Genomic DNA, 20114 nt, shown 5'->3' on the forward strand with positions numbered 1-20114 from the left:
AATGATCGGAATATAACCGAAGAAATATCCCTCCCACTTGAGTAGACTATTACATCAGACTCTTATTTCTTCATATCTGGACAATGCGATAATCTTCTATTCTCTCTTCCTTTTTAATTTCTCTTCCTCCTATTCATCCTCCAGTTTTCAATGCCGTCCCAACCACCATGAATGTTAAGAACTGACCTGCTGAGCTTTCTTTAACAGAGACCTAATTATCTCGCTCTGCTACCCACAGATCTATTGTAGGGGAGGTGGTAGGCACATAGATAATTAAAGAGGTGTGTGTGTGTATGTGCATGAGTATGCACATACACATATATGCATGTGTGTGCATGCACAAAGTACTAAGAGAGGACAAAACATAGGTGGATTCATTTTGCCTACGATAAGTCAAGGAAGGCTTCATACAGCTAACAATAGCTGGGTGAAATAGTGCCTACCGGGCGCCTGGGTGGCTCAGTCGTTGAGCGTCTACCTTCGGCTCAGGTCATGATCCCAGGGCCCTGGGATCAAGCCCCACATCGGGCTCCCTGCTCTGTGGGGAGCCTGCTTCTCCTTCTCCCTCACTTGTGCTCTCTAGCTCTCTCTCTGTATCTCTCCAATAAATAAATAAAATCTTTAAAAAAAAAAAAAAAAGAAATAGTGCCTACAAAATAAATTCAAAGCTCCAGGCAATGAGCATCCATTACTGAGCCTCAATCTACATTATACCAACTGTGTACCACACTCTCCTCACATGGATCTAGATGTCCTCATTCTCTAAACACAGTGGACACTCTGCTGTCACCTGGCCTATGGCCTCTGCCTCGAATTCCTTTTTCATCTTCCCCATCTTTAAAGTTTTACAAACACGATACCCATATATACCCATGCATTCCACTTCTACTTATGTTTTAAGAGGGGACCGGGGAGAGGAAAAGGGAGAGTGAGAGAAAGAATCTTAAGCAGGCTGCACGCCCAGCACAGAGCCTGAGACACAGGGTTCAATGTCACAACCCTGAGATCATGACCTGAGCCGAAATCAAGAGTCAGACACTTAACCAACTGAGACACCCAGGTGCCCCTCTACTTATTTTTTTTTTTAGACAGTTAAAAATCAATGGCATCCCAGGGCGCCTGGGTGGCTCAGTCGGTTAAGCGTCTGCCTTTGGCTCAGGTCATGATCCCAGAGTCCCCGGAAGAAGCCCCACATGGGGCTCCCTGCTCAGCAGAGAGCCTCCTTCTCCCTCTCCCTCTGCTGCTCCCCTGCTTGTGCTCTCACTCTCTCTCTGCCAAATAAATAAAATATTAAAAAAAAAAAAAATCAATGGCATCCCAACCATCATGAATGTTCAGAATTGAGAAAGACAAAGTTAATTCCTTCAAAAATTCTGAAGGAGAGGGATTTGCAATATAAAATGTAATCATTCAGACAAAAATATCAATCAAGTGAGAAAATTGAAAAAAGATATTTTTCTCTCACATAATCTTTCTCAGGAAACTACTCCAGGATATATAGCACAACAATATAAGATTAAGACAAGAAAGAAAACAATATGAGATTCAGGAAAAGCTAAAGGGAGTGCCTAGTTTAACAGCAAAGAAAAAGCTCAGGAAGAGAGCAGATCTAGAAAATGAGATAGAAGGAGAACAGAAATCTCCTGGAAGAATATATTCAAGAAAAAAATTGAAAGAAAGTATCTGATGTGCTTCATTTTATGGCAAATCAGAGTAAGAAGCTCCTAGAAGATATAGAAAGAAATAACAGTGACAAAGAAATTACACAGGAAAAAACAAGGCATTAGTAACTTCACAAAAAACAAAAAAATCAGAAGTGAACTTTTTCATCAGAGCACATTACAATGTTCAGTTATAAATATCAGCATGGTATAATAATGTAACACTAAAAATAAGTTAGCCAAAAGTTGTAACCTAACAATATTGGGAATATGCAGAAAAGACATGGCAGTATAAAGGTGAAAAATCATCCTCAAAGACCATAATATAAAGTCAACAAACCATATCTAAAATAAATGAATCAAAAGGTAGCAATGTGTGTGTATGTAATGTAGCAATATGCAGAAGCAGGGGCGCCTGGGTGGTTCAGTCATTAAGCATCTGCCTTCGGCTCAGGTCATGATCCCAGGGTCCTGGGATCGAGCCCCGCATCGGGCTCCCTGCTCCATGGGAAGCCTGCTTCTCCCTCTCCCTCTCCCACTCTCCTTGCTTGTGTTCCCTCTCTCGCTGTGTCTCTCTCTCTCAAATCAATAAATAAGAGCTAAAAAAAGAAACAGATGAAGGGTTAAAAATGGTTGCCTCTAGAGAAGAGGACTAGAAAGAATGGGTAAGAAACCACTGTATTTTCTAATAGGCCTTTTACAACACTTAGAATTTTAGACTAGGCAAATGTTATTAGTTTGACAAAATAAGAATTTAAAAGAAAGAATCAGCCATGTTCACAAGAATATTTTTGACAGTGTTTTTCATAATAGTAAAAGGCAGAAAGAATCTAAGTCTTCAATAATAAGTGACTGGTTAAATAAATTACATTATATCTATACAGTAGTTAAATGACTAGTCATTTAAAATTATGGTGCAGAAAAATATTTAATGACATGGAGAAATGTTCAAAATGAAAAATGACAATTCAAAATACAGTTAAAAAATTAAAAAATGGAATACCAGGGGCGCCTTGGTGGCTCAGTTGGTTAAGCGTCTGCCTTCAGCTCAGGTCATGATCCCGGGGGTCCTGGGGCCAAGCCAGCATCGGGCTCCCTGCTCGGCCGGGAGGGAGCCTGCTTCTCCGTCTCCCTCTGCTGCTCCCCCTGCTTGTGTTCTCTCCCTCTCTCTCTCAAATAAATAGGTGAGATCTTAAATAAATAATAAAATAAAATAGAATAAAAAATGGAATACCTATGAAAATATTAATGGTAATTTTAGAATTTTTTTTCTCAATGCTTCTCTGATTTTCCAAATTTTCTAAAGTAAATAGCAACTTTGTAAATGGAAAAAAAAAAAACCCACAAGTATAAATTTTAAAATAACTCATCATTCCATTTTAAATAATGTCACTTCATGACGTCTCCCCTGAATTAATCTTTCCCTCCCCCTGCATTTTCTATGTGCCACCATTAGAACGTTAATGCAATCTGATTTGTAACACAGGTAATTACTTGTCTGTTCTCCCATTGGATTTAACCTGCTGACGAGAGGACCATGTGTAAGCCATCACAATACAGGTTGAGTGGAATATGCCTAGGCTTCTTAAGACAATCCCCCTAAAATGAGGAAATCCTAAAAATGGTCTGAGCATTACCTTAAAAAAACAAAAAGGATTGATGGACTAATTTTCAGAAGGATAATAATCATATAAAATATAAGTTCTCAGGTTGGTTGCTCTTACCACATTGCTGTTTATACTACCCTCTCTCACATACACTGTCTCTCAGATTGACTTTTTGACAAAAGCGTTCTGTTTTGTTTTGTTTTGTTTTTTAAATTTTTTATTGTTATGTTAATCCCCATACATTACATCGTTAGTTTTAGATGTAGTGTTCCATGATTCATTGTTTTATCTAAAGGCTTTCAGTGAGGCAGTGTTTAAATGCAGATCCTCAGGGTTCCTTAACAGATCCATATTTATCACTCCAAAATGCCAATTACTTAAGAATTTGATTAGAACATCAGTTACCCAAATGTTACTATAATAAATTAAAATTAGGATTATTTCTTTATGTGAGTATATGGTTTCCAAATTCAGCAGAAATTTAAATATGTTTGGGGGAGCAAATATGAAAAAACATTCATAAGGTTTGGCTTTTATTTAGAACTAGTTTCAAAATGACTAATAAATAAAGCAGCACAAATTCTACAAACAAAAACCTTTCTGGGCAAAACCAGAAAATTCCACTCATTCTATTATGCAAAGGATTTTTAACTCTGTCCTATATAAAGGAGTCAACATCCAGAACATTTGATAAAAAGTCATAAAGGCGTTCTAATATTTCATCCTGGTAGAACTATTTTCTCCATGAGATCAACCACTACTTTTCAGCATGCTTTTGAATAGGCTATGTATGAGTAAGAGGAGACACAAAGAACAGAATGTTATGAAGTAAAGAGCTATTTTATCCACCCTCACTCTCCCATCCCCAGAGGTCTGAACGAGAGGGCATAAGGACAAGGCAAATGGCCTTCTACAGAGCAAGGTTAAACTGTCTATTGAGTGACAACTGTGGAATAAGGAAGGAATTAAATTCTAATGACAATAGAATCTGTAGACACATTTCTTAAACTGTATCAACTTTTAAAAACAAGACTATTTTAACTACAGAAAAATAAAGGATAATTTGCTTTAAAAAATAACGTGCCAGGAGTTTATTTTGTATTTTAAGTTATATGCAATAAAGATATAGGTTATTACAGAGAGGACACAGGCAGAAAAACTTAAAACCAAAAATGTTATGAATAATACCAACTGAACTTTATTTGAGCAACTCAAAAATTGTAATGTAATAAAACATTTTACAAGAAATCAACTTACCATCAAATTTTCAAGAACATACCTTCTGCAGTAAGCAAAACACACTACTAAGAATTCCAGAAAATGCAGACCAATCTACAACAGAGAAAGCAGATCAGCAATTGCCAGGGACTTGAGATGGGGGCAGGGGGTTTGACTTCAAGAGGGCACGAGGGAACTAGACAGAAATGTTCTAAATAATAATTGTAGTTATAATTACACAGCTATATGCTTCTGTCAAAACTCAAAACACTGCCCACTTAAAATGTATAGTTCACTGTAAGTAAATTATACCTAAATAAAATTGATATAAAAAATACACTCATAACAGGTGATCATGGCTGACAATCATTCCAATTACATAAAGACTGTTTTATTGTAAGTTACTGTGTTTCTGACACACAAGGTTAAAGATACCATTAGTAAAAACTAGCTGAGTGATAGTATTAGTTTACAGTTACCAATCGTAATAACTTATTACTGACCTTGAGGCACTTCCACCCACACTGTACTCACTACATATTACTTTATACTACTGGTTATGGTTTTTTTTTTCCCCCTACTGATTTAGTGTTGAGACAAAAGAAAAGAAAGAAAAAAGAAAAAAGTAGCATCCTCCAAGATCTACCTCAATTCTTTTCATTGAAGTATTAATACACTGATTTACACCAGGAAATATTTCAGACAAGTAGTTTTTCTTTCTTAATACTAAAAAAGCAACAGTTTTTGAAAAAATATAGAACAGCTATCTTGATTTCTCACACTGTACAGTGATACTTTAGGTGATTAATAGAGAATTTTCATAATTATATTTAAACAATTATTTCATATTTGAAGAAAGTAAGATTATTTAATAGGCATTAAATACCCAATATGAACTTATAAAAAAACTACTGCATGAAAGTACATTTTTAAAGTGGAAATATGATAATTTTATTTCTTTCCAATGTTCACAGTGTTTCCATCGTATATAAATTTTACTAAAATGTTTATCAATAATGTATCAATTTTTAAAATATAACATGACCTATCTCACACTTAATAAGAGAAATTGGTTTAAGATAACTTATTTCACAAATCTTAACAAAAAAACACTTAAGCAGTTTACTATTATTTTAAAAATTAATTACACAGTAACACAGTAATCAAGACAGTGTGGTACTGGCGAAAGAACAGACAAATAGATCAAAGGAACAGAATAGACAGACCAGAAATAGACCTACACAAATATAGTCAACTGATCTTTGACAAAGGAACAAAGGCAATTCGAATAAAGATAGGTTTTTCAACAGATGGTGATGGAACAACTAGATATCTATATGCAAAAAAACTTGAATCTAGATACAGACCTTATACCATTCACATAAAATAACTCAAAACAGATCAAAGATCTAAATGCAAAATGCAAAACTATAAAACAACTAAAAGACAGTATATGAGAAAATTTAGATGACCTTGGTCTGGCCATGACTTTTTAGATACAAAACCAAAGGCACAATCATTGGGGGGGAGGGGGGTGTTGATTAAGTTGAACTTCATTAAAATTAAATACTTCTACTCTTCAAAAAACAGTCAATAAAATAAGAAGACAACCCACAAACTGGGAGGAAATATTTGCAAAAGACATATATGATAAAGGGCGCATTCAAAGTATACAAAGAAGAACTCTTAAAACTCAACAAAAAGTAAACAAACAACCCATCATAAAAGTAAGCCAAAGTTTCTCAACAAATATCTCACCAAAGATGATACACAGATGACAAGCAAATAAGCATATGAAACTGATCAATATCATATGTCATGAGGGAACTGTAAATTAAAACAACAATGAAATACCACTACACACCTCTTAGAATGGCTAAAATCCAAAACACTGACTATACCAAATACTGAAGAGGATGTGGAGCAAGAGAAACTCTCATTCATTTTCAGTGGGACTACAAAATGGTACAGCCACTTTGGAAGACTGGCAATTTCTTACAAAATGAAAATTAAACATACTCTTACCACACAATCCAGCAATCATACTCCACAGTATTCATTTAAATGAGTTGAAAACATGTCCACAAAAACCTGCACATAAATGTGTATGGCAGTATTATTCAGAATTGCCAAAACTTGGAAGTAGCCAAGATGTCCTTCAAAAGGTGACTGGATAAACAAACTGAGGTACATCACACAATGGATTACTATTCAGCACTAAAAAGAAATGAGCTCTCAAGCCATGAAAAGCCATGCTTATTGCCAAGTAAAAGAAGCCAATATGAAAAGGCTATATACTATATGATTCCAATTATATGACATTCTAGAAAAGGCAAAACTATGGAGACAGTAAAAAGACCAGCAGTTGCCAGGGGTTCTATGGGGGAGAGGGAGGGAGAGAGGCATGAAAAGGTGAATCACAGGGAAAACTGAGGACTTCTGTTAATAATGATTGTCAGTGTTGGCTCATAGATTGCAAGAAACATACCCTGGTAGGGATTTGTTGGTGGGGTAGGTTTTGGAGGTAGTAAAGACCTTTACTTTCTACTCAAATTTGCTGTGAACCTAAAACTGCTCTAAAAATTCAAGTCTATTATTTTTGTAATTAATTACATAAAAAAAAAGTTCTTTCCAAAATAAGGTCCAGATCTTTTATGTACAGTTTAATATGGAAATGTAATGCAATGGCTTTCCTGCTCATACAACCTAAAGGATCCACTTTTTCTTTAAACCATGTCAGATCCTTTCAAAAGTATCTTTCTTCAAGAGAAGTTTATGGGTTTTGCTTTTATGAGAAATTCAACAAGCTTCTCATATTGAGAAACAGTTCTTATTGTCAAAATCTTAAGTTTTACAATAACAGCTTCACTTTTACAATGATGGTTTCAAAAGATTATGCTCTCAATGCCAAGAAAGAAACATTCACCAATATGTGTCAACTCCAGGGTTTTACCATATTACACACAACTGATTTCTTCATTCAATCTCTTGGCATTTAATTGCTTTTTTTTCCCCCAATATATGAAAAAAATCATGCTTACAAGCCTCTCATTACAAAAAAGAAAGTATTAAGAAGCTAAAAGCTCAAAAGAAATGTATTAAATATTAACAAGTTTAATTTAGACATCTAATTTTAAATCTTAATATTTTCTAAGAAACCACCCCAAATTCTTAACAATGATATTTTTAAAGTTTGACTAAGAGCTGGATCATTTAAAAATCAAAATTTATAGGGGGGATGGGTAAAAGAACATAAAAAGTCAGCAACATAATCATGTTTGAGCAATGGTGTAGTCTTAAATTCTTCAAAGATATGATAATTTAGGTGATCTATAAAAAGCAAAGCCAGGACTTAAAAGTATACAAAAACTATACAGAAAAGTATACAAAAAGACATTAAAACCATCTTGGTAAGAGACTTTTATTAAAGCAGAAATTCGCTTTCAAAAAATGCAAATCAATGTTTTTTAGTAATTACATATTTTTTATTTTTATTTTTTTAGTAACTACATATTATATGTGATGTTCTGTGACACTTTCCTGCCTCCAAAGGACTTATAGTCTCAAAGAGAAGACACAATGAATACAAGAGAAATCATTATTAGTCACAAGTGATAAATGATCAGTTGAGAGAAGCATGGAAAATAAAAATTATGGTTATCTTTAGCCTTACTAATTTGGGAGAATGCAAGAAAGATAAACAATTCATTTTGGATGCAAATTGTAAGGTATTATTAATATCTGGAAAACACCTTCAGAAGTCAATGCCAAGCTGCTAATCTAAAAATTATTAGAATATGAAATGACGGATGTTAACTAAACTGATTGTGGTAATTATTTCATAATATATGTAAGTCAAGTCACCCTAAACTTCTACAGTGCTGTATATCAATTATATCTCAATAAAACTGAAAGAAGAACACATGCAAAAATCATTAGAAGAGAGGTGAAGATTAAAGACATTGGGTGAGATGAAGTCACTTAAAAAGAGAAAACTAAGCTAGAGAAAATAGACTAAAGACAGGGCTTCGGAAAAGCTAATTTTAGGAGTAGGTAGCTAAAGACTGGGGGGAGGGTTTAAAGGGGTAGGTGGACGGGGGAGGAGAGGGAGAGCTAGGACAGATGAACCAACAAAGCAGTTAAAAAACTAAGAAACATTAGAGCAGGAAGTACTGTTACATAGTCTACTCCAGAAACAAACTAAAAAAAAAACCCTAAAAGAACAAAAAATAATGAATACCTCATCATCAATGAAACAAAGTCACAGCCACAACCACAAACCACAAACTATCACCAAAAAAAAAAAAAAAAAAAAAAAAAAATTACTGTATTAGGTGATATCTGGAATCAAAATGAGGAGTAATGCTGAGAACCAAACCACACCTCCTCAGATCTCAGGCAGAAAAGAGATTTCCCTAAGGCTGGAACAGTTCTAAAGCCCAGTCAAAGAAACTCTGTTTAGGGTAATGATGTTTCAACATCTACATAGGATAAGACAGGTTTCTCCAGAAAATCATGTCTACAACGACAGAAGGACGGAGGAAAACCCAACAAGATTTTGCATTATCAATGATCAAGCTTCTTTGCTCAGACAGGCTGCCAGATGGAGATGAAAAAGAAGGGAAACAGTAATCACCAAACCACTTATTACAGACACTCCTGTGACTCACAGGACTATGGAGCCACAGTGACCTTCACAGTACTGCAAACTGAGGTGAGCCATGTCCCCGGAGCATATGACACACACATTTTTTTCAAGCAATACCTGGTCTCAATGGAACTGAACCTACTAAAAAAAGAGTAAGAAGTAAAAAGGAATCAGCAAAGAATTTATACAGAATGATCAAGGACGGATGGAAGGAAATAGGGAAATGTCAGCCAAAGAAAAGAAACTGTCTTAAGAAATAGAGGAGGTACTCACAAATTATTTTTCTACAGTCTTAAAAAAATTACAGAGAATATGAGGTACATCAAAGAAAAAAGGCTCAAAGAAAAGTATGAAATATCTAAGAAAAGATAACAAAAGAGATGAAAAGCAAATTGATAGGGTAATGAAAAACCTGGAGATTACACACACACACACACACACACACAGATTAAAGCCGTAAAAGAAAGAACAAAAAAACCCCAAACACTCACTACTGAAACAGGAAAAGACAGGTATGAAAACAAACAAACAAAAACACACAAAATGGAAATTTTTTAAAAGATATATAAGAAATGAGATGATCAATATAGAAGGTAAAAAAGATCCAGCCTATACACACTTGACATTCTCACAAAAGAAAACAGAACAAATGGAACAGAAAAAAAAAAGTGATATAATAGAAGAAAATTTTTTCTTGGAATAAAATGAAATACATAAAAAAACAAAGTGTTCCTGGGGCACCTGGCTGGAGCAGTCGCTTAAAGGTCCGACTGCTGGTTTCAGCTCCGGTGGTGGTATTGAGATCCACACTGGGCTCCACACTCATTGCGCAGTCCACTTGAGACTCTCTCTGCTCCTCCCCCATGAGCACATACACACACTCTCTCTCTTTCTCGCTCTCTCTCAAATAAATATATCTTTTTAAAATAATAATAAAAATAAATAAATAAGTGTCCCCCCCCAAAACTGGATTTCAAGCAATTAATACTAAGACATTTCTATGAGGTTACAGAACTTAAGAGAAAGAATATAAATATAAATGCTGTGGGTACATAGGCAGAAAAATCAAGACTGGCCTTAGACTTTTCTGTAGCAGCATTCACCATTATCTGGAGATGACAGAACAGTATCTTCAGGGTTCTAAGGGAAAATATGATACCTAATCACACAGTGCCCAAGTTGTCCACAAAGCATAAAAGCAACCTACAAACACTTCCAAATATTCAATTACTCAAGAAATACAGCAACCATGAGCTCTTCTTGGAAAAACACACACACATACAGACCCCTAATAACCAAATTCAGCCAGCCAAGAATGTGTGTTAGTATAAATAAGGACTAGATTTATATTTATAGGATGGAGACAGAGCAGGTCCTTTGTCCTCTGACTGAATGGGTCTTTATAAAGAAAAACCATATTAACAGAATATGATTAAAATATATGGCTGCATTAATGCCATCTTTTCTTATCAAGTGAAAGAAAAGAATTAAAAAAGTACAACATATTATAATAGGAGAAAACCAGGGAAAATTATTCCTATGGATACCTCAAAGAAACTGGGTCCTTCCATTTCAGGTCTTCCAGAAGTAGGACTACAGATAAGACCTCAGCAGGTGTACTAGAAGTGGCAAGTGTGACAGCCTCAGAATGCCCTGTGACATGGCCTCTGGATCATTGCTTTTATGGACCCCATTGGATTTCGTACTGACTCTTTTTGTGAGTGACCAGATAGTCCAAGGTTTTGCTGGGGCACAAATAATGAACCAATCTTTTTAAAATACACAACTAAAAGAAAATAATACTCTTACATTTAAACTAAATTAGCAATCTATTATTTTCTAATCAAGTTGCATAAGCCAAAACTTTACAGGATTTTATTCTATAGGATTTGGTTTCTCAATCTACTGACCAAAGAAATTTATTCTCCTAAAAAAAAAAATAATAATAATGGTACTTGTTTGGGGGCATCAGTCCCTGATAATGGAATTTCTGAGAGCCCACTTCCCAAGATAATTTGCAGTGAACAAAGAGCAGGTAGTAAGCACTGGATGCTTTTTAATATAAAAGTAAAACTTACTAGCTATGAAAATTACTTACAAAATAGAATGCCAAGTGTTACACAACTTGACAAAGTACAAATTTAATATAACTACTAAAAATGAAGAGGGAGAAAAAAGGAAATATGTTAATTTCTTACTTTCCATTGCAGTAAATAAACTGATAGAATAATATACAGTAAAAATATAATTATCCCAATCTCTTAATATTTTTTTTTCAACTTTAGTGAATCATTTGGGAATTTTTTATTACAAAAGATCACTTATTTAAGAATTGTCACTCCTTTGGTTTTACTTCAATTTCTTTTACTTCTGTTAAAATCAAGTAATACTACTTTTGTTAAACAAAAATAGTAACGTAGGATGACTCTATCCTTATCATTTTCCTCTCACTTCTGTCTAAAAATATACATATGTATGTGGGTATGTGCATGTGTGGTATGCATGCAAGGAAAGGAAAAAAATGTCTGAAATGGTGTTTCAAATTATGATTATGTATAGTAGAATTAGGATTTTTTTTTTAAGATTTTATTTATTTATTTGTCGGAGAGAGAGAGGGCACAAGCAGGGGAAACGGCAGGCAGAGGGAAAAGCAGGCGCCCGCTGAGCAAGGAGCCCCATGTGGGACTGGATTCTAGGACCCCAGGATCATGACCTGTGCTGAAGAGAGACACTTAATGGACTGAGCCACCCAGGAGTCCCAAATTACATTTTTTCGTTTTTTTTTTAATTTCTTCATCACTATTATAGTTGAGTGTTTATATAGTAAGTACATAATCATTTAATGCAAATCTGTATCTTAAAAACCTGGTAGGGCAACATCACAGAAATCATGAATTTGACCCAGGAGAGAAATCATATGTGCCCCCATATATCTCTGTATTTATTCAATCATTTATTTACTGATTTTTCAACCAGTAACTTTCTAGTACCCCGTATGCAGAAGAAATAAAAGACTTCAAACTGTCTTAAGTATCTTAAAATGTCATCCCATTCTTAAAAATAGGAAGTTTGTACAGACCTACCTCAGAGATATTGCGGATTCAGTTCCAAACCACCACAATAATGCAAACACCACAATAAAGTGAGTCAAATAAATTTTTTTTGTTTCCTAGTATATATAAGAGTTATGTTTATACCATACTGTAGTCTACTAAGTGTGTAATATAGCATTATGTTTAAAAAAATGTACATACCTTAATTAAAAATACTTTATTGCTAACAAATGCTAACGTCATCTGAATTTTTGCCAAGCCATTATCACTGATCACAGATCACCATAACAAATATAATAATGATGAAAAAGTTTGAAATATTGTGAGAACTACCAAAATGTGACAGAGACATGAAATGAACAAACATTGTTGGAAAAGTGGCACCAATGAAGGGTTGCCACAAAACTTCTATTTGTTAAAAAAAAATAACAAAAAACAGTATCTGTGAAGCACAATAAAACAAAGTATTAGGCATTAGATAATTATAATGTATATATATAACACATCATGTTCTAGTAAAAGCCACTGATATAAAATTTAAAGCCTGAAAGAATAAACACAACACAAACACCACCAACAAAATTTTAATCTATTCTTAGTGGATACTATACAATTTTTTTTTTTTTTTGCAACATAGCAGATGTGACTTTTTTAAAAAAACAGGGTCATCTTATTACAACTTTTATTTAAACAGAAAGCAAAATCTAAATAAATAAAAATGGCATCTCAATACAATGGCAGAGGGTTTGAACGCTTCTACTTAGAAAAGGGACTATACTTCCCATGCTAGGAAAAACTATTCTTTCTTACTGTTTTCTTGTTATCCAATATCTTCCACTTCGGGATATTCCCTTGAGTCACCTCCCTCTGTATAGCCTACCAGTCTAATGGACTTTTTGGCATAAAGGGGACATTCTAATACCTTCTTAGCATATTTTCCCCTATGATCACATTTAATCAAATGCCAAAGCTCTAATTTCTCATCTTGCAACGGTGTATTTCTTTTTAAGAAAGGATCCATAATCCCTGAGAAACAAACTGAGGGTTTTAGAGGGGAGGGGGAGGGGGGATGGGTTAGCCGGTGATAGGTATTAAGGAGGGCAAGTACTGCATGGAGCACTGGGTATTATAGGAAAACAATGAATCGTGGATCAGTACATCAAAAACTGATGATGTATTGTATGGTGACTAACATAACATAATAAAATAAAACTAAAAAAAAAAAAAAGAAAGGATCCATAAGAATTTAACTAAACAAGCAAAGTGATAGAAATCACCAGATTATAGTAAACTATTTCCCAGAAACATTCTAAATTTTGAGGGAAGGTAGGTAATATTTTAATAAAAACAACCACTGGCAAAACCTAAAAGAAGATATATATTCAAAAATATGTACATTGATTCGCACCCTTGGTTTACATCTGTTTTTGCTCTGAAATGGGGGAAAGCCCAGAGAACACCTCTTTGAAAAGGTTAAAAATAACTTCCCCCAGGTGCTCTTTGAAACCCACATATATGACATTTGTTGGCTGAGTCTCCACATATGCCTTGCAAAAAAGTGGTAAACATCTCAAAGATGATGCGAACTGCAGGTATGCAAAAGGAAATGCTAAAAAGTGTACTATTTATACAGTGTTGAAAGCTCTTAGGGAGATGATTCAAAAGTATTCTAAAATCATTCTTTGAAACTTGAAGTGAGTGCATCTAGCACCAAAACACAGATTTTATAAATATGAATGATGAACTTTACGTAAGTTATGAATTGCATGTACCTTGCCATTTTGGGAAAGTGTTTTGCTGGAAGACAAATAATGTGATTACGCATCACCTTCCTTTTATTTATTTATTTTTTTGGTCCCATTATTTCTCATACCAACGTAGAAGAATTTGGGCAGGGGGAGAATGAAGCTGATCAGCTCAAGTAACTTTGATACAAGCACATCTAATTTTCCCTCCACATAAAGAGTAGAGTGGAGAGAGAAAGGGAAGAAAGGAGGAGCATTAAAACAATGGAAAGAGAAGTTGTAGGTAGAAGCAAGAATGAGACACGTGGGCTTATAACATGGTGCCCTTCTCCCACAGAATGGAAATCGGAAAAATGACACAAGGTACATCTATAAAAGGTCATAAATATAAGCCACAAACCATGGCTTAAAAATGTGAGATTACTTAGTGAGTCAGGCACTGTCTCTTAGCTCAGGCACTAACATTCAGCACTATGGCCACAGACAATAGGGCATGGCTGCTGGACTGCTCCTCCTTTGGGAAGTCAGGTGTGGTATCCAGCTAAAGTTGCTGTTTGGGGCTTTGGCCAAGAGCTGTCACAATGAAACAGAATTGAAAGAGTATGGTCTTACAGTCTTGCAGACCTGGGCTCACAAACCACTCCTCCTAATTCTGTCTGTGAGTCTCAGTCTGCTCATAAGCAAAATGTGTATAACTAAAACCAGTTCACATGACTGTCATAATAAATACGGAGGTGATATATGTAAAGCATCAGTACCTGGCTTGGCAGAAGCCCAGGAAGAGTTCAATACGTGAGCTCCTTTCCCTATGTCCCTCTCACTTAGTTTTCTTCCCAACACAATAACATCTAAAACATTCAAACTATGCTCTTCCTAGAGCTAACAAGTAAAGCTACCGCTTTAAGTTTTAATGTAATGGTTTGAGAGACTGTCATTGATATAGGTGATCTTTGAGGGTCCTTTTCATTCCTATGAAATGTATCTCTCAGCCAAATAGGGAACAAGCATAGTATAGCACAAAGGTGGCTGGACCTGATGTGACTATATCTGGGTTCTGGTCATGACTCTATTAGTCATGTGCTTTGGCTAATTACAGCTGCTCTGGATCCCAGTTTCTTAATGTAGAAAATGAAAGTACTGAGCTAGACTAAGATACCTTCCGGCTCTGAAATGGTATTCTATTGTCTACGTATTGCTTGAAATTCAACTGGGCTAGGTATTGTAAGATGCAAAAGGAATAAGTATGAAGTCCACTAACTGTAAGAACAAACCAACAGTTACCAGAGGGGAGGTGGGTTGGGGGATAGGTAAAACAGGTGATGGGGATTAAGGAGGGCCCTTGCTATGATGAGCACCAGATGTTGCACGGAAGTGTTGAATCACTATATTGTACACCTGAAACGAATCTTAAACTCCAGGCTAACTAACTGGAATTTAAATAAAAACTTATTAAAAATGGGGTATATCTGAAGATGAAAAAAATAGGTAGATAAATAAATAAATGGAACTAACAAGCTGCCTAGATAGAAAAGAGACACATGATAATTAATAAGAGAGCTATCTGTGTAGATAAGCACCATGATAAAACATTACATAATGTAAAAAAGAAACATTACGTAATAATATAAAAAGTAATACCTTGTCTAAAAAAGCTGGGGGTTAAAAGAGGAAGTTGAGGAAACAGCCTAAACTAGAAGCAAGATAAGAGTCTGTCAGAAACCGAACTTTAAGCTTTGAAGCACCTCATGTTTAAAATGCAGATAATATCACCTAGTGTTTATCTGTCAAAACATAAAGGGGCTGAATAAGATCTCTTAAGGAGAGCCATTATCATATGTTGTACAGTAAGATATTAACGGCTTGATACAGATACTAACAAAAATTTAAAAGATGAAAAAAAGATATTATTAGGAGAAAAAAAAGAATTTTCAGAAGAGAGGATAACTGAATTGAGAGCCCTCTGAAATTCAAGTTCTTTAGTATGGCATCCAAGACCTTTCCTAATCTGGTCCTAACTTTCCTTTCTAGGCGCATCCGAACATCCCACCACCAAAGATGTGATACTCTTGACTTCAGGAGGCTCTTTACAATTCCCTGATTTTGGTCCCAAGTGACTGAATATAAGGGAATATGACTTAAATAAAAAATGGATCAAAACAAAGAGATAAAAATCCCTCTGCTTCTCTAGCTCTTAAGATTTCCTCATAACTTGACAGAATGTCTCAACATATCTAGAGGGAGAATGCATCAATCAAAAGGTGAAGGAAAGGGGAGGACTGGTTAGCAAAGCAATCAGAGAAGTCACCCAGGCAAATGTTCACAAGATCAATCTAAGCCACAGGAGAAGAAGTCTTGGCTAGGTTGACTAGAATAATATGGTTTCCTTGGCAAAGCTCTTCCTGCAGTGGGTAAGATAGCCTCAAGCTAACTCAGCTGAGAGGTACTTCTTCAAACAAATATCCCTATGGGTTCTCTTTCCATACTCAACAGGTGGTCTCTGGCAACATGGTCCCCATGTATCTTGCCAGAAGAGAGTGCACTGGTCAGAAATGCTGGGTCGACTTGACAGCTGTATTTCTCAATCCCATCAATTGACCTCCATAATAACAACTTGGCTTCCCAAGAAGCCCGCCTACAGGGAGACAGTAGACTGATTTGCCAAATCAAGCAATCCAATCTGCTTGACAGTTGTATCTCTCACTGGAAATTAATAAATTGACAGACAAATATATATAGAGAGAGAGAGAGATCCATGTCATCAGTTTCTAAGAACAGGATTAACGTGACTCTCAGTGCACCCAACATGTCAAGTGTCAAACACCAGACCCTGGACTGCAATGACTCCACAAAGGGAAGGCCAGTCACTGTTGGCAACACAGCACTTTGCATAGCCCTGAAACAAAGACCTTTAATATTCACACTACAACATAGGGCATATATATTTGTGATTTCATTCCTCTATTCATACAATGTTTCTTCTTTCCAGAATGCCCTCCTCCTACCCCTTCTCCACCTGGAGAACTCCTCCTCCTCCTTTAAGGCTATAGCTCAAATGTCAGTTCTTTCTCACAGCTTCCCTAACCACTCAGGTAAAATTAATCACATCCTCTTTACTGCTGCCATGGCAACCCGTGTACACTGGCCTGGGCCAGTGCACTCACATCAGAGTGGAAAATCCAGTCTGGTTCCTCCCCTTATGTGCTCACCTCCCCCAACAATGCCCATGCATTCATTTACATTAACAACTCCTAGCAGAGTGCCACCTACACGTTAAATGCTCACTAAATGTGGGAATGAGAGAAGGTAAGGAGGTGGCTATGGGCAGATAAAGAGGTTCAGGTAATAGAACTCTACACAGGGCGAAAACAACATGAGTTAAGAAAATGAAAAAGTGAGACTAGATAAGGTCTTCGTGAGAAGAAAACAAGGTTAAAGGCAGAGGGTTGACTGAGGAGGGTTACTGGAGAAAATAATGGAAAAGAAACTTTTGACAAATTATTGAGGGTCCTGAAAGGTCGATAAAGGGGTATAAATGGGATTAAGTAGGTAAAAGGAAACTACAGTAAGGTCTTAGGAAGAAGACTAACATCAAGAATTTGATAAATGGCAGAATGTGATTACAAAAATAACAAAGAAGAACTAGAGCTTGGAAGCCCAAGTTGGAATCTCTACCCCAACCCCCACCCCATCACACATAATGACTAGCAAGTTATTTAACTCCTGTGAGCCTTAATTTACTTATCTATAAAATGGGGTTCATAGTATCTACCCTGCACCCCAGTTCCAAGGAGTAAATATTACCTCACACAGTGACTGAGACACTATACCAATCTCTAATAGCTGCCACTGTGACTGGCTTTATAAACATTAATCTAGCACTATAAGTAAAGTTAATTAAAGGAGAGGAATGGAAGCTGAAAGATTATTTAATAGGAAATTAACAGTCACTTGATTTGGGCGCAGGTATAGACTTAAAATCCTATCCCTTTTTGGCTTTAGTAATAGCTCTTCCCTTAATCAGCATTAATACCTCAGACAAGTCACTTCTCTCAGTACATATTTCCTGACCTGCAAATTGGGATAATAGACTCTATCCTTCCTATTTCACAAATTTATTATGTTGGTTTTTTTAAATAGGAAAAAAATGCATTTGAAAGTGCTTCACATGTCATATAGTACTTTGGGGAAAACAAGAGAAGAGGATGGAACAAATTTAAGAAATATTTTCAAGAAAAACTCAAGGACATCAAAAACATTATGAGACAAGGGACACCAAATAAGAAAATGCCAAAGTATTAAGAGAATGCTTCTTTACAATGAACCCAAAAATTCAGAGGAGAAAAGAGTTTGAAGAAGATAATTTGGGAAAGGTCTATTCTAAAGCAAAAGGGCATCGACCTAAAAGCAGATGGAAGTACAGGACTAGAGTTTGGGTGATAGGCAATCACTGAAATCACCTTGGGTGATGTGAAATAGAGCTCTGAGAATTGCCAGTAACATCCATCAGAGAGAGAGTTATGAGAAATGATGATTATCTATGACACAAATGCAAAGCAAGAAGAACTAAAGTTGTAAGATTCAAAACTCAATAAGTAAGTACCTAGCAAAGGGCAAGGATAAAACTCACCCCACAAAGAGAAGACAGGTATTACAGGAAGAAGCATGGGCCACAGAAAGTTCAAAGTAAAAATCTCAAGTAGAGTGTTCATGTAACTGAAAAGCCAAGGTCATGTGGCATTAGCACGTCAAGGAGATTGAGAGGAAAAAACCTCTACAATTGGCTAGAATGTGGTCACCAGCGACCTTCAAGAGTGCAGTTCCAGTACGGAGGTGGGACCAAAGCCAGATTGTAAGGAGTTAATCATAATTCTATGATCCGGACACGAAAAAGCAGTTGCCAGTAAACTGAAGGTGAAATTCACAGATAAGAGAAAAGCACATTTAATAATTGAAAGGGGACAAACTTTATCTCAAGAAAGCTTCTTAGGATTTTTAACACTTCCACAGGAGAAAGAGGACTTTGGTTTTTCAAAATCTCCCGAAACACATATATAAGTAGCAAAACACATGGAAGTTAGACTTTGCTGCAACTGAAGGACAAAAAAAAGAGGTGACTTAGCCCTAATAGTGATCTAAACCTCAGAATAAAATAAATTCACATACCTTAAATAAGGCATTTCAGTAAGTTATATTAATCATTATAGGCAAGTCATAATAGCCTTTGTGTGAATAAATTACATATTACTAAAAAGAATAATTAATAACATCACCATGTTCTATTTAACAAGTAAACATTCCTTTCTAATGCCCCAAATTTCCTTTTCTTAATGCTTACACCTGTCTAGGTAAGTCATACATATGTCTTTCTGTGGTTCTGTTCATAATATACACTAACTGATATTTGACTTAAATAAGTATTTACAATTACTAGTAATTCCATTTAAAAATATAATACATTTTTAAAATCAGTTAAAAATAATAATAATTCTAAAAACCATAAAGGGAGAGGAAGAGTAAAACTCTTTTCAGGAATCGTGAGGCTCCCTGCATCTAGCTTGAGGAAGGTCTTCAAAAGGAAAGGATAGAACAAACAATTTTAAAGTTTGTATATCACCTCAAAAGACTATGAATAGCCAAAGCAATCTTGAGAAAGAAGAAAAAAGCTGGAGATATCACACTCCCAAATTTGAAACTATATTAAAAAGCTAAAGTGATTAAAACAGTATGGTATTGGCATAAAAACAGACATGTAAGATCAACAGAACAGAACAGAGAGCCCCAAAATAAATCCATGCATAGGTGGTCAATTAACTTATGAAAAAGAAGCCAAGAGTATACAATGGGGAAAGAATAATCTCTTCAATAAATGGTGTTGGGAAAACTGGACAGCCACACGCAAACGAATAAAATTGGACTCCTATCTTATACCATACACAAAAATTAACTCAAAATAAATTAAAGACTTGCACATAAAGCCTGAAACTGTAAAACTCCTAGAAGAAAACACAGAGAAAAAGCTTCCTGACATCAGTCTTAGGATTTTTTTTGCATTTAACACCAAAAGCAAAGGTAACAAAAGCAAAAATAAACAGGATGAACTACATCAAACTAAAAAGTTTTTGCACAGCAAAGGAAAACATTAACATAACAAAAAATACAGTAATATTTGCAAATCATATATC

The 20114-nt window shown here is 35.5% G+C and overlaps 1 protein-coding gene across 14 annotated transcripts in view; it reads right to left on the reverse strand.

Moving 5' to 3' along the window:
* The window catches only part of GTDC1 (glycosyltransferase like domain containing 1), a 407743-nt gene that overhangs the window by 322502 nt on the left and 65127 nt on the right, over positions 1-20114 (reverse strand). For 11 of the 14 annotated variants that reach the window (XM_064586475.1, XM_064586472.1, XM_064586476.1 and 8 more), the window contains exons 2-3: positions 4526-4600; positions 2665-2852 (exon numbers count right to left, since the gene is read on the reverse strand). The exons of the other annotated variants lie outside the window; for them this stretch is intronic. The gene's annotated coding sequence lies outside the window, so the exon portion shown is untranslated. The remainder of the gene's footprint in view (positions 1-2664; positions 2853-4525; positions 4601-20114) is intronic. 14 annotated transcript variants of the gene reach the window in all.

This window comes from Mirounga angustirostris, unplaced genomic scaffold, assembly GCF_029215605.1.
Source record: "Mirounga angustirostris isolate CCGP_5_RB_7025 unplaced genomic scaffold, mMirAng1.0.hap1 SCAF_3, whole genome shotgun sequence".
Classification (NCBI taxonomy): domain Eukaryota; kingdom Metazoa; phylum Chordata; class Mammalia; order Carnivora; family Phocidae; genus Mirounga; species Mirounga angustirostris.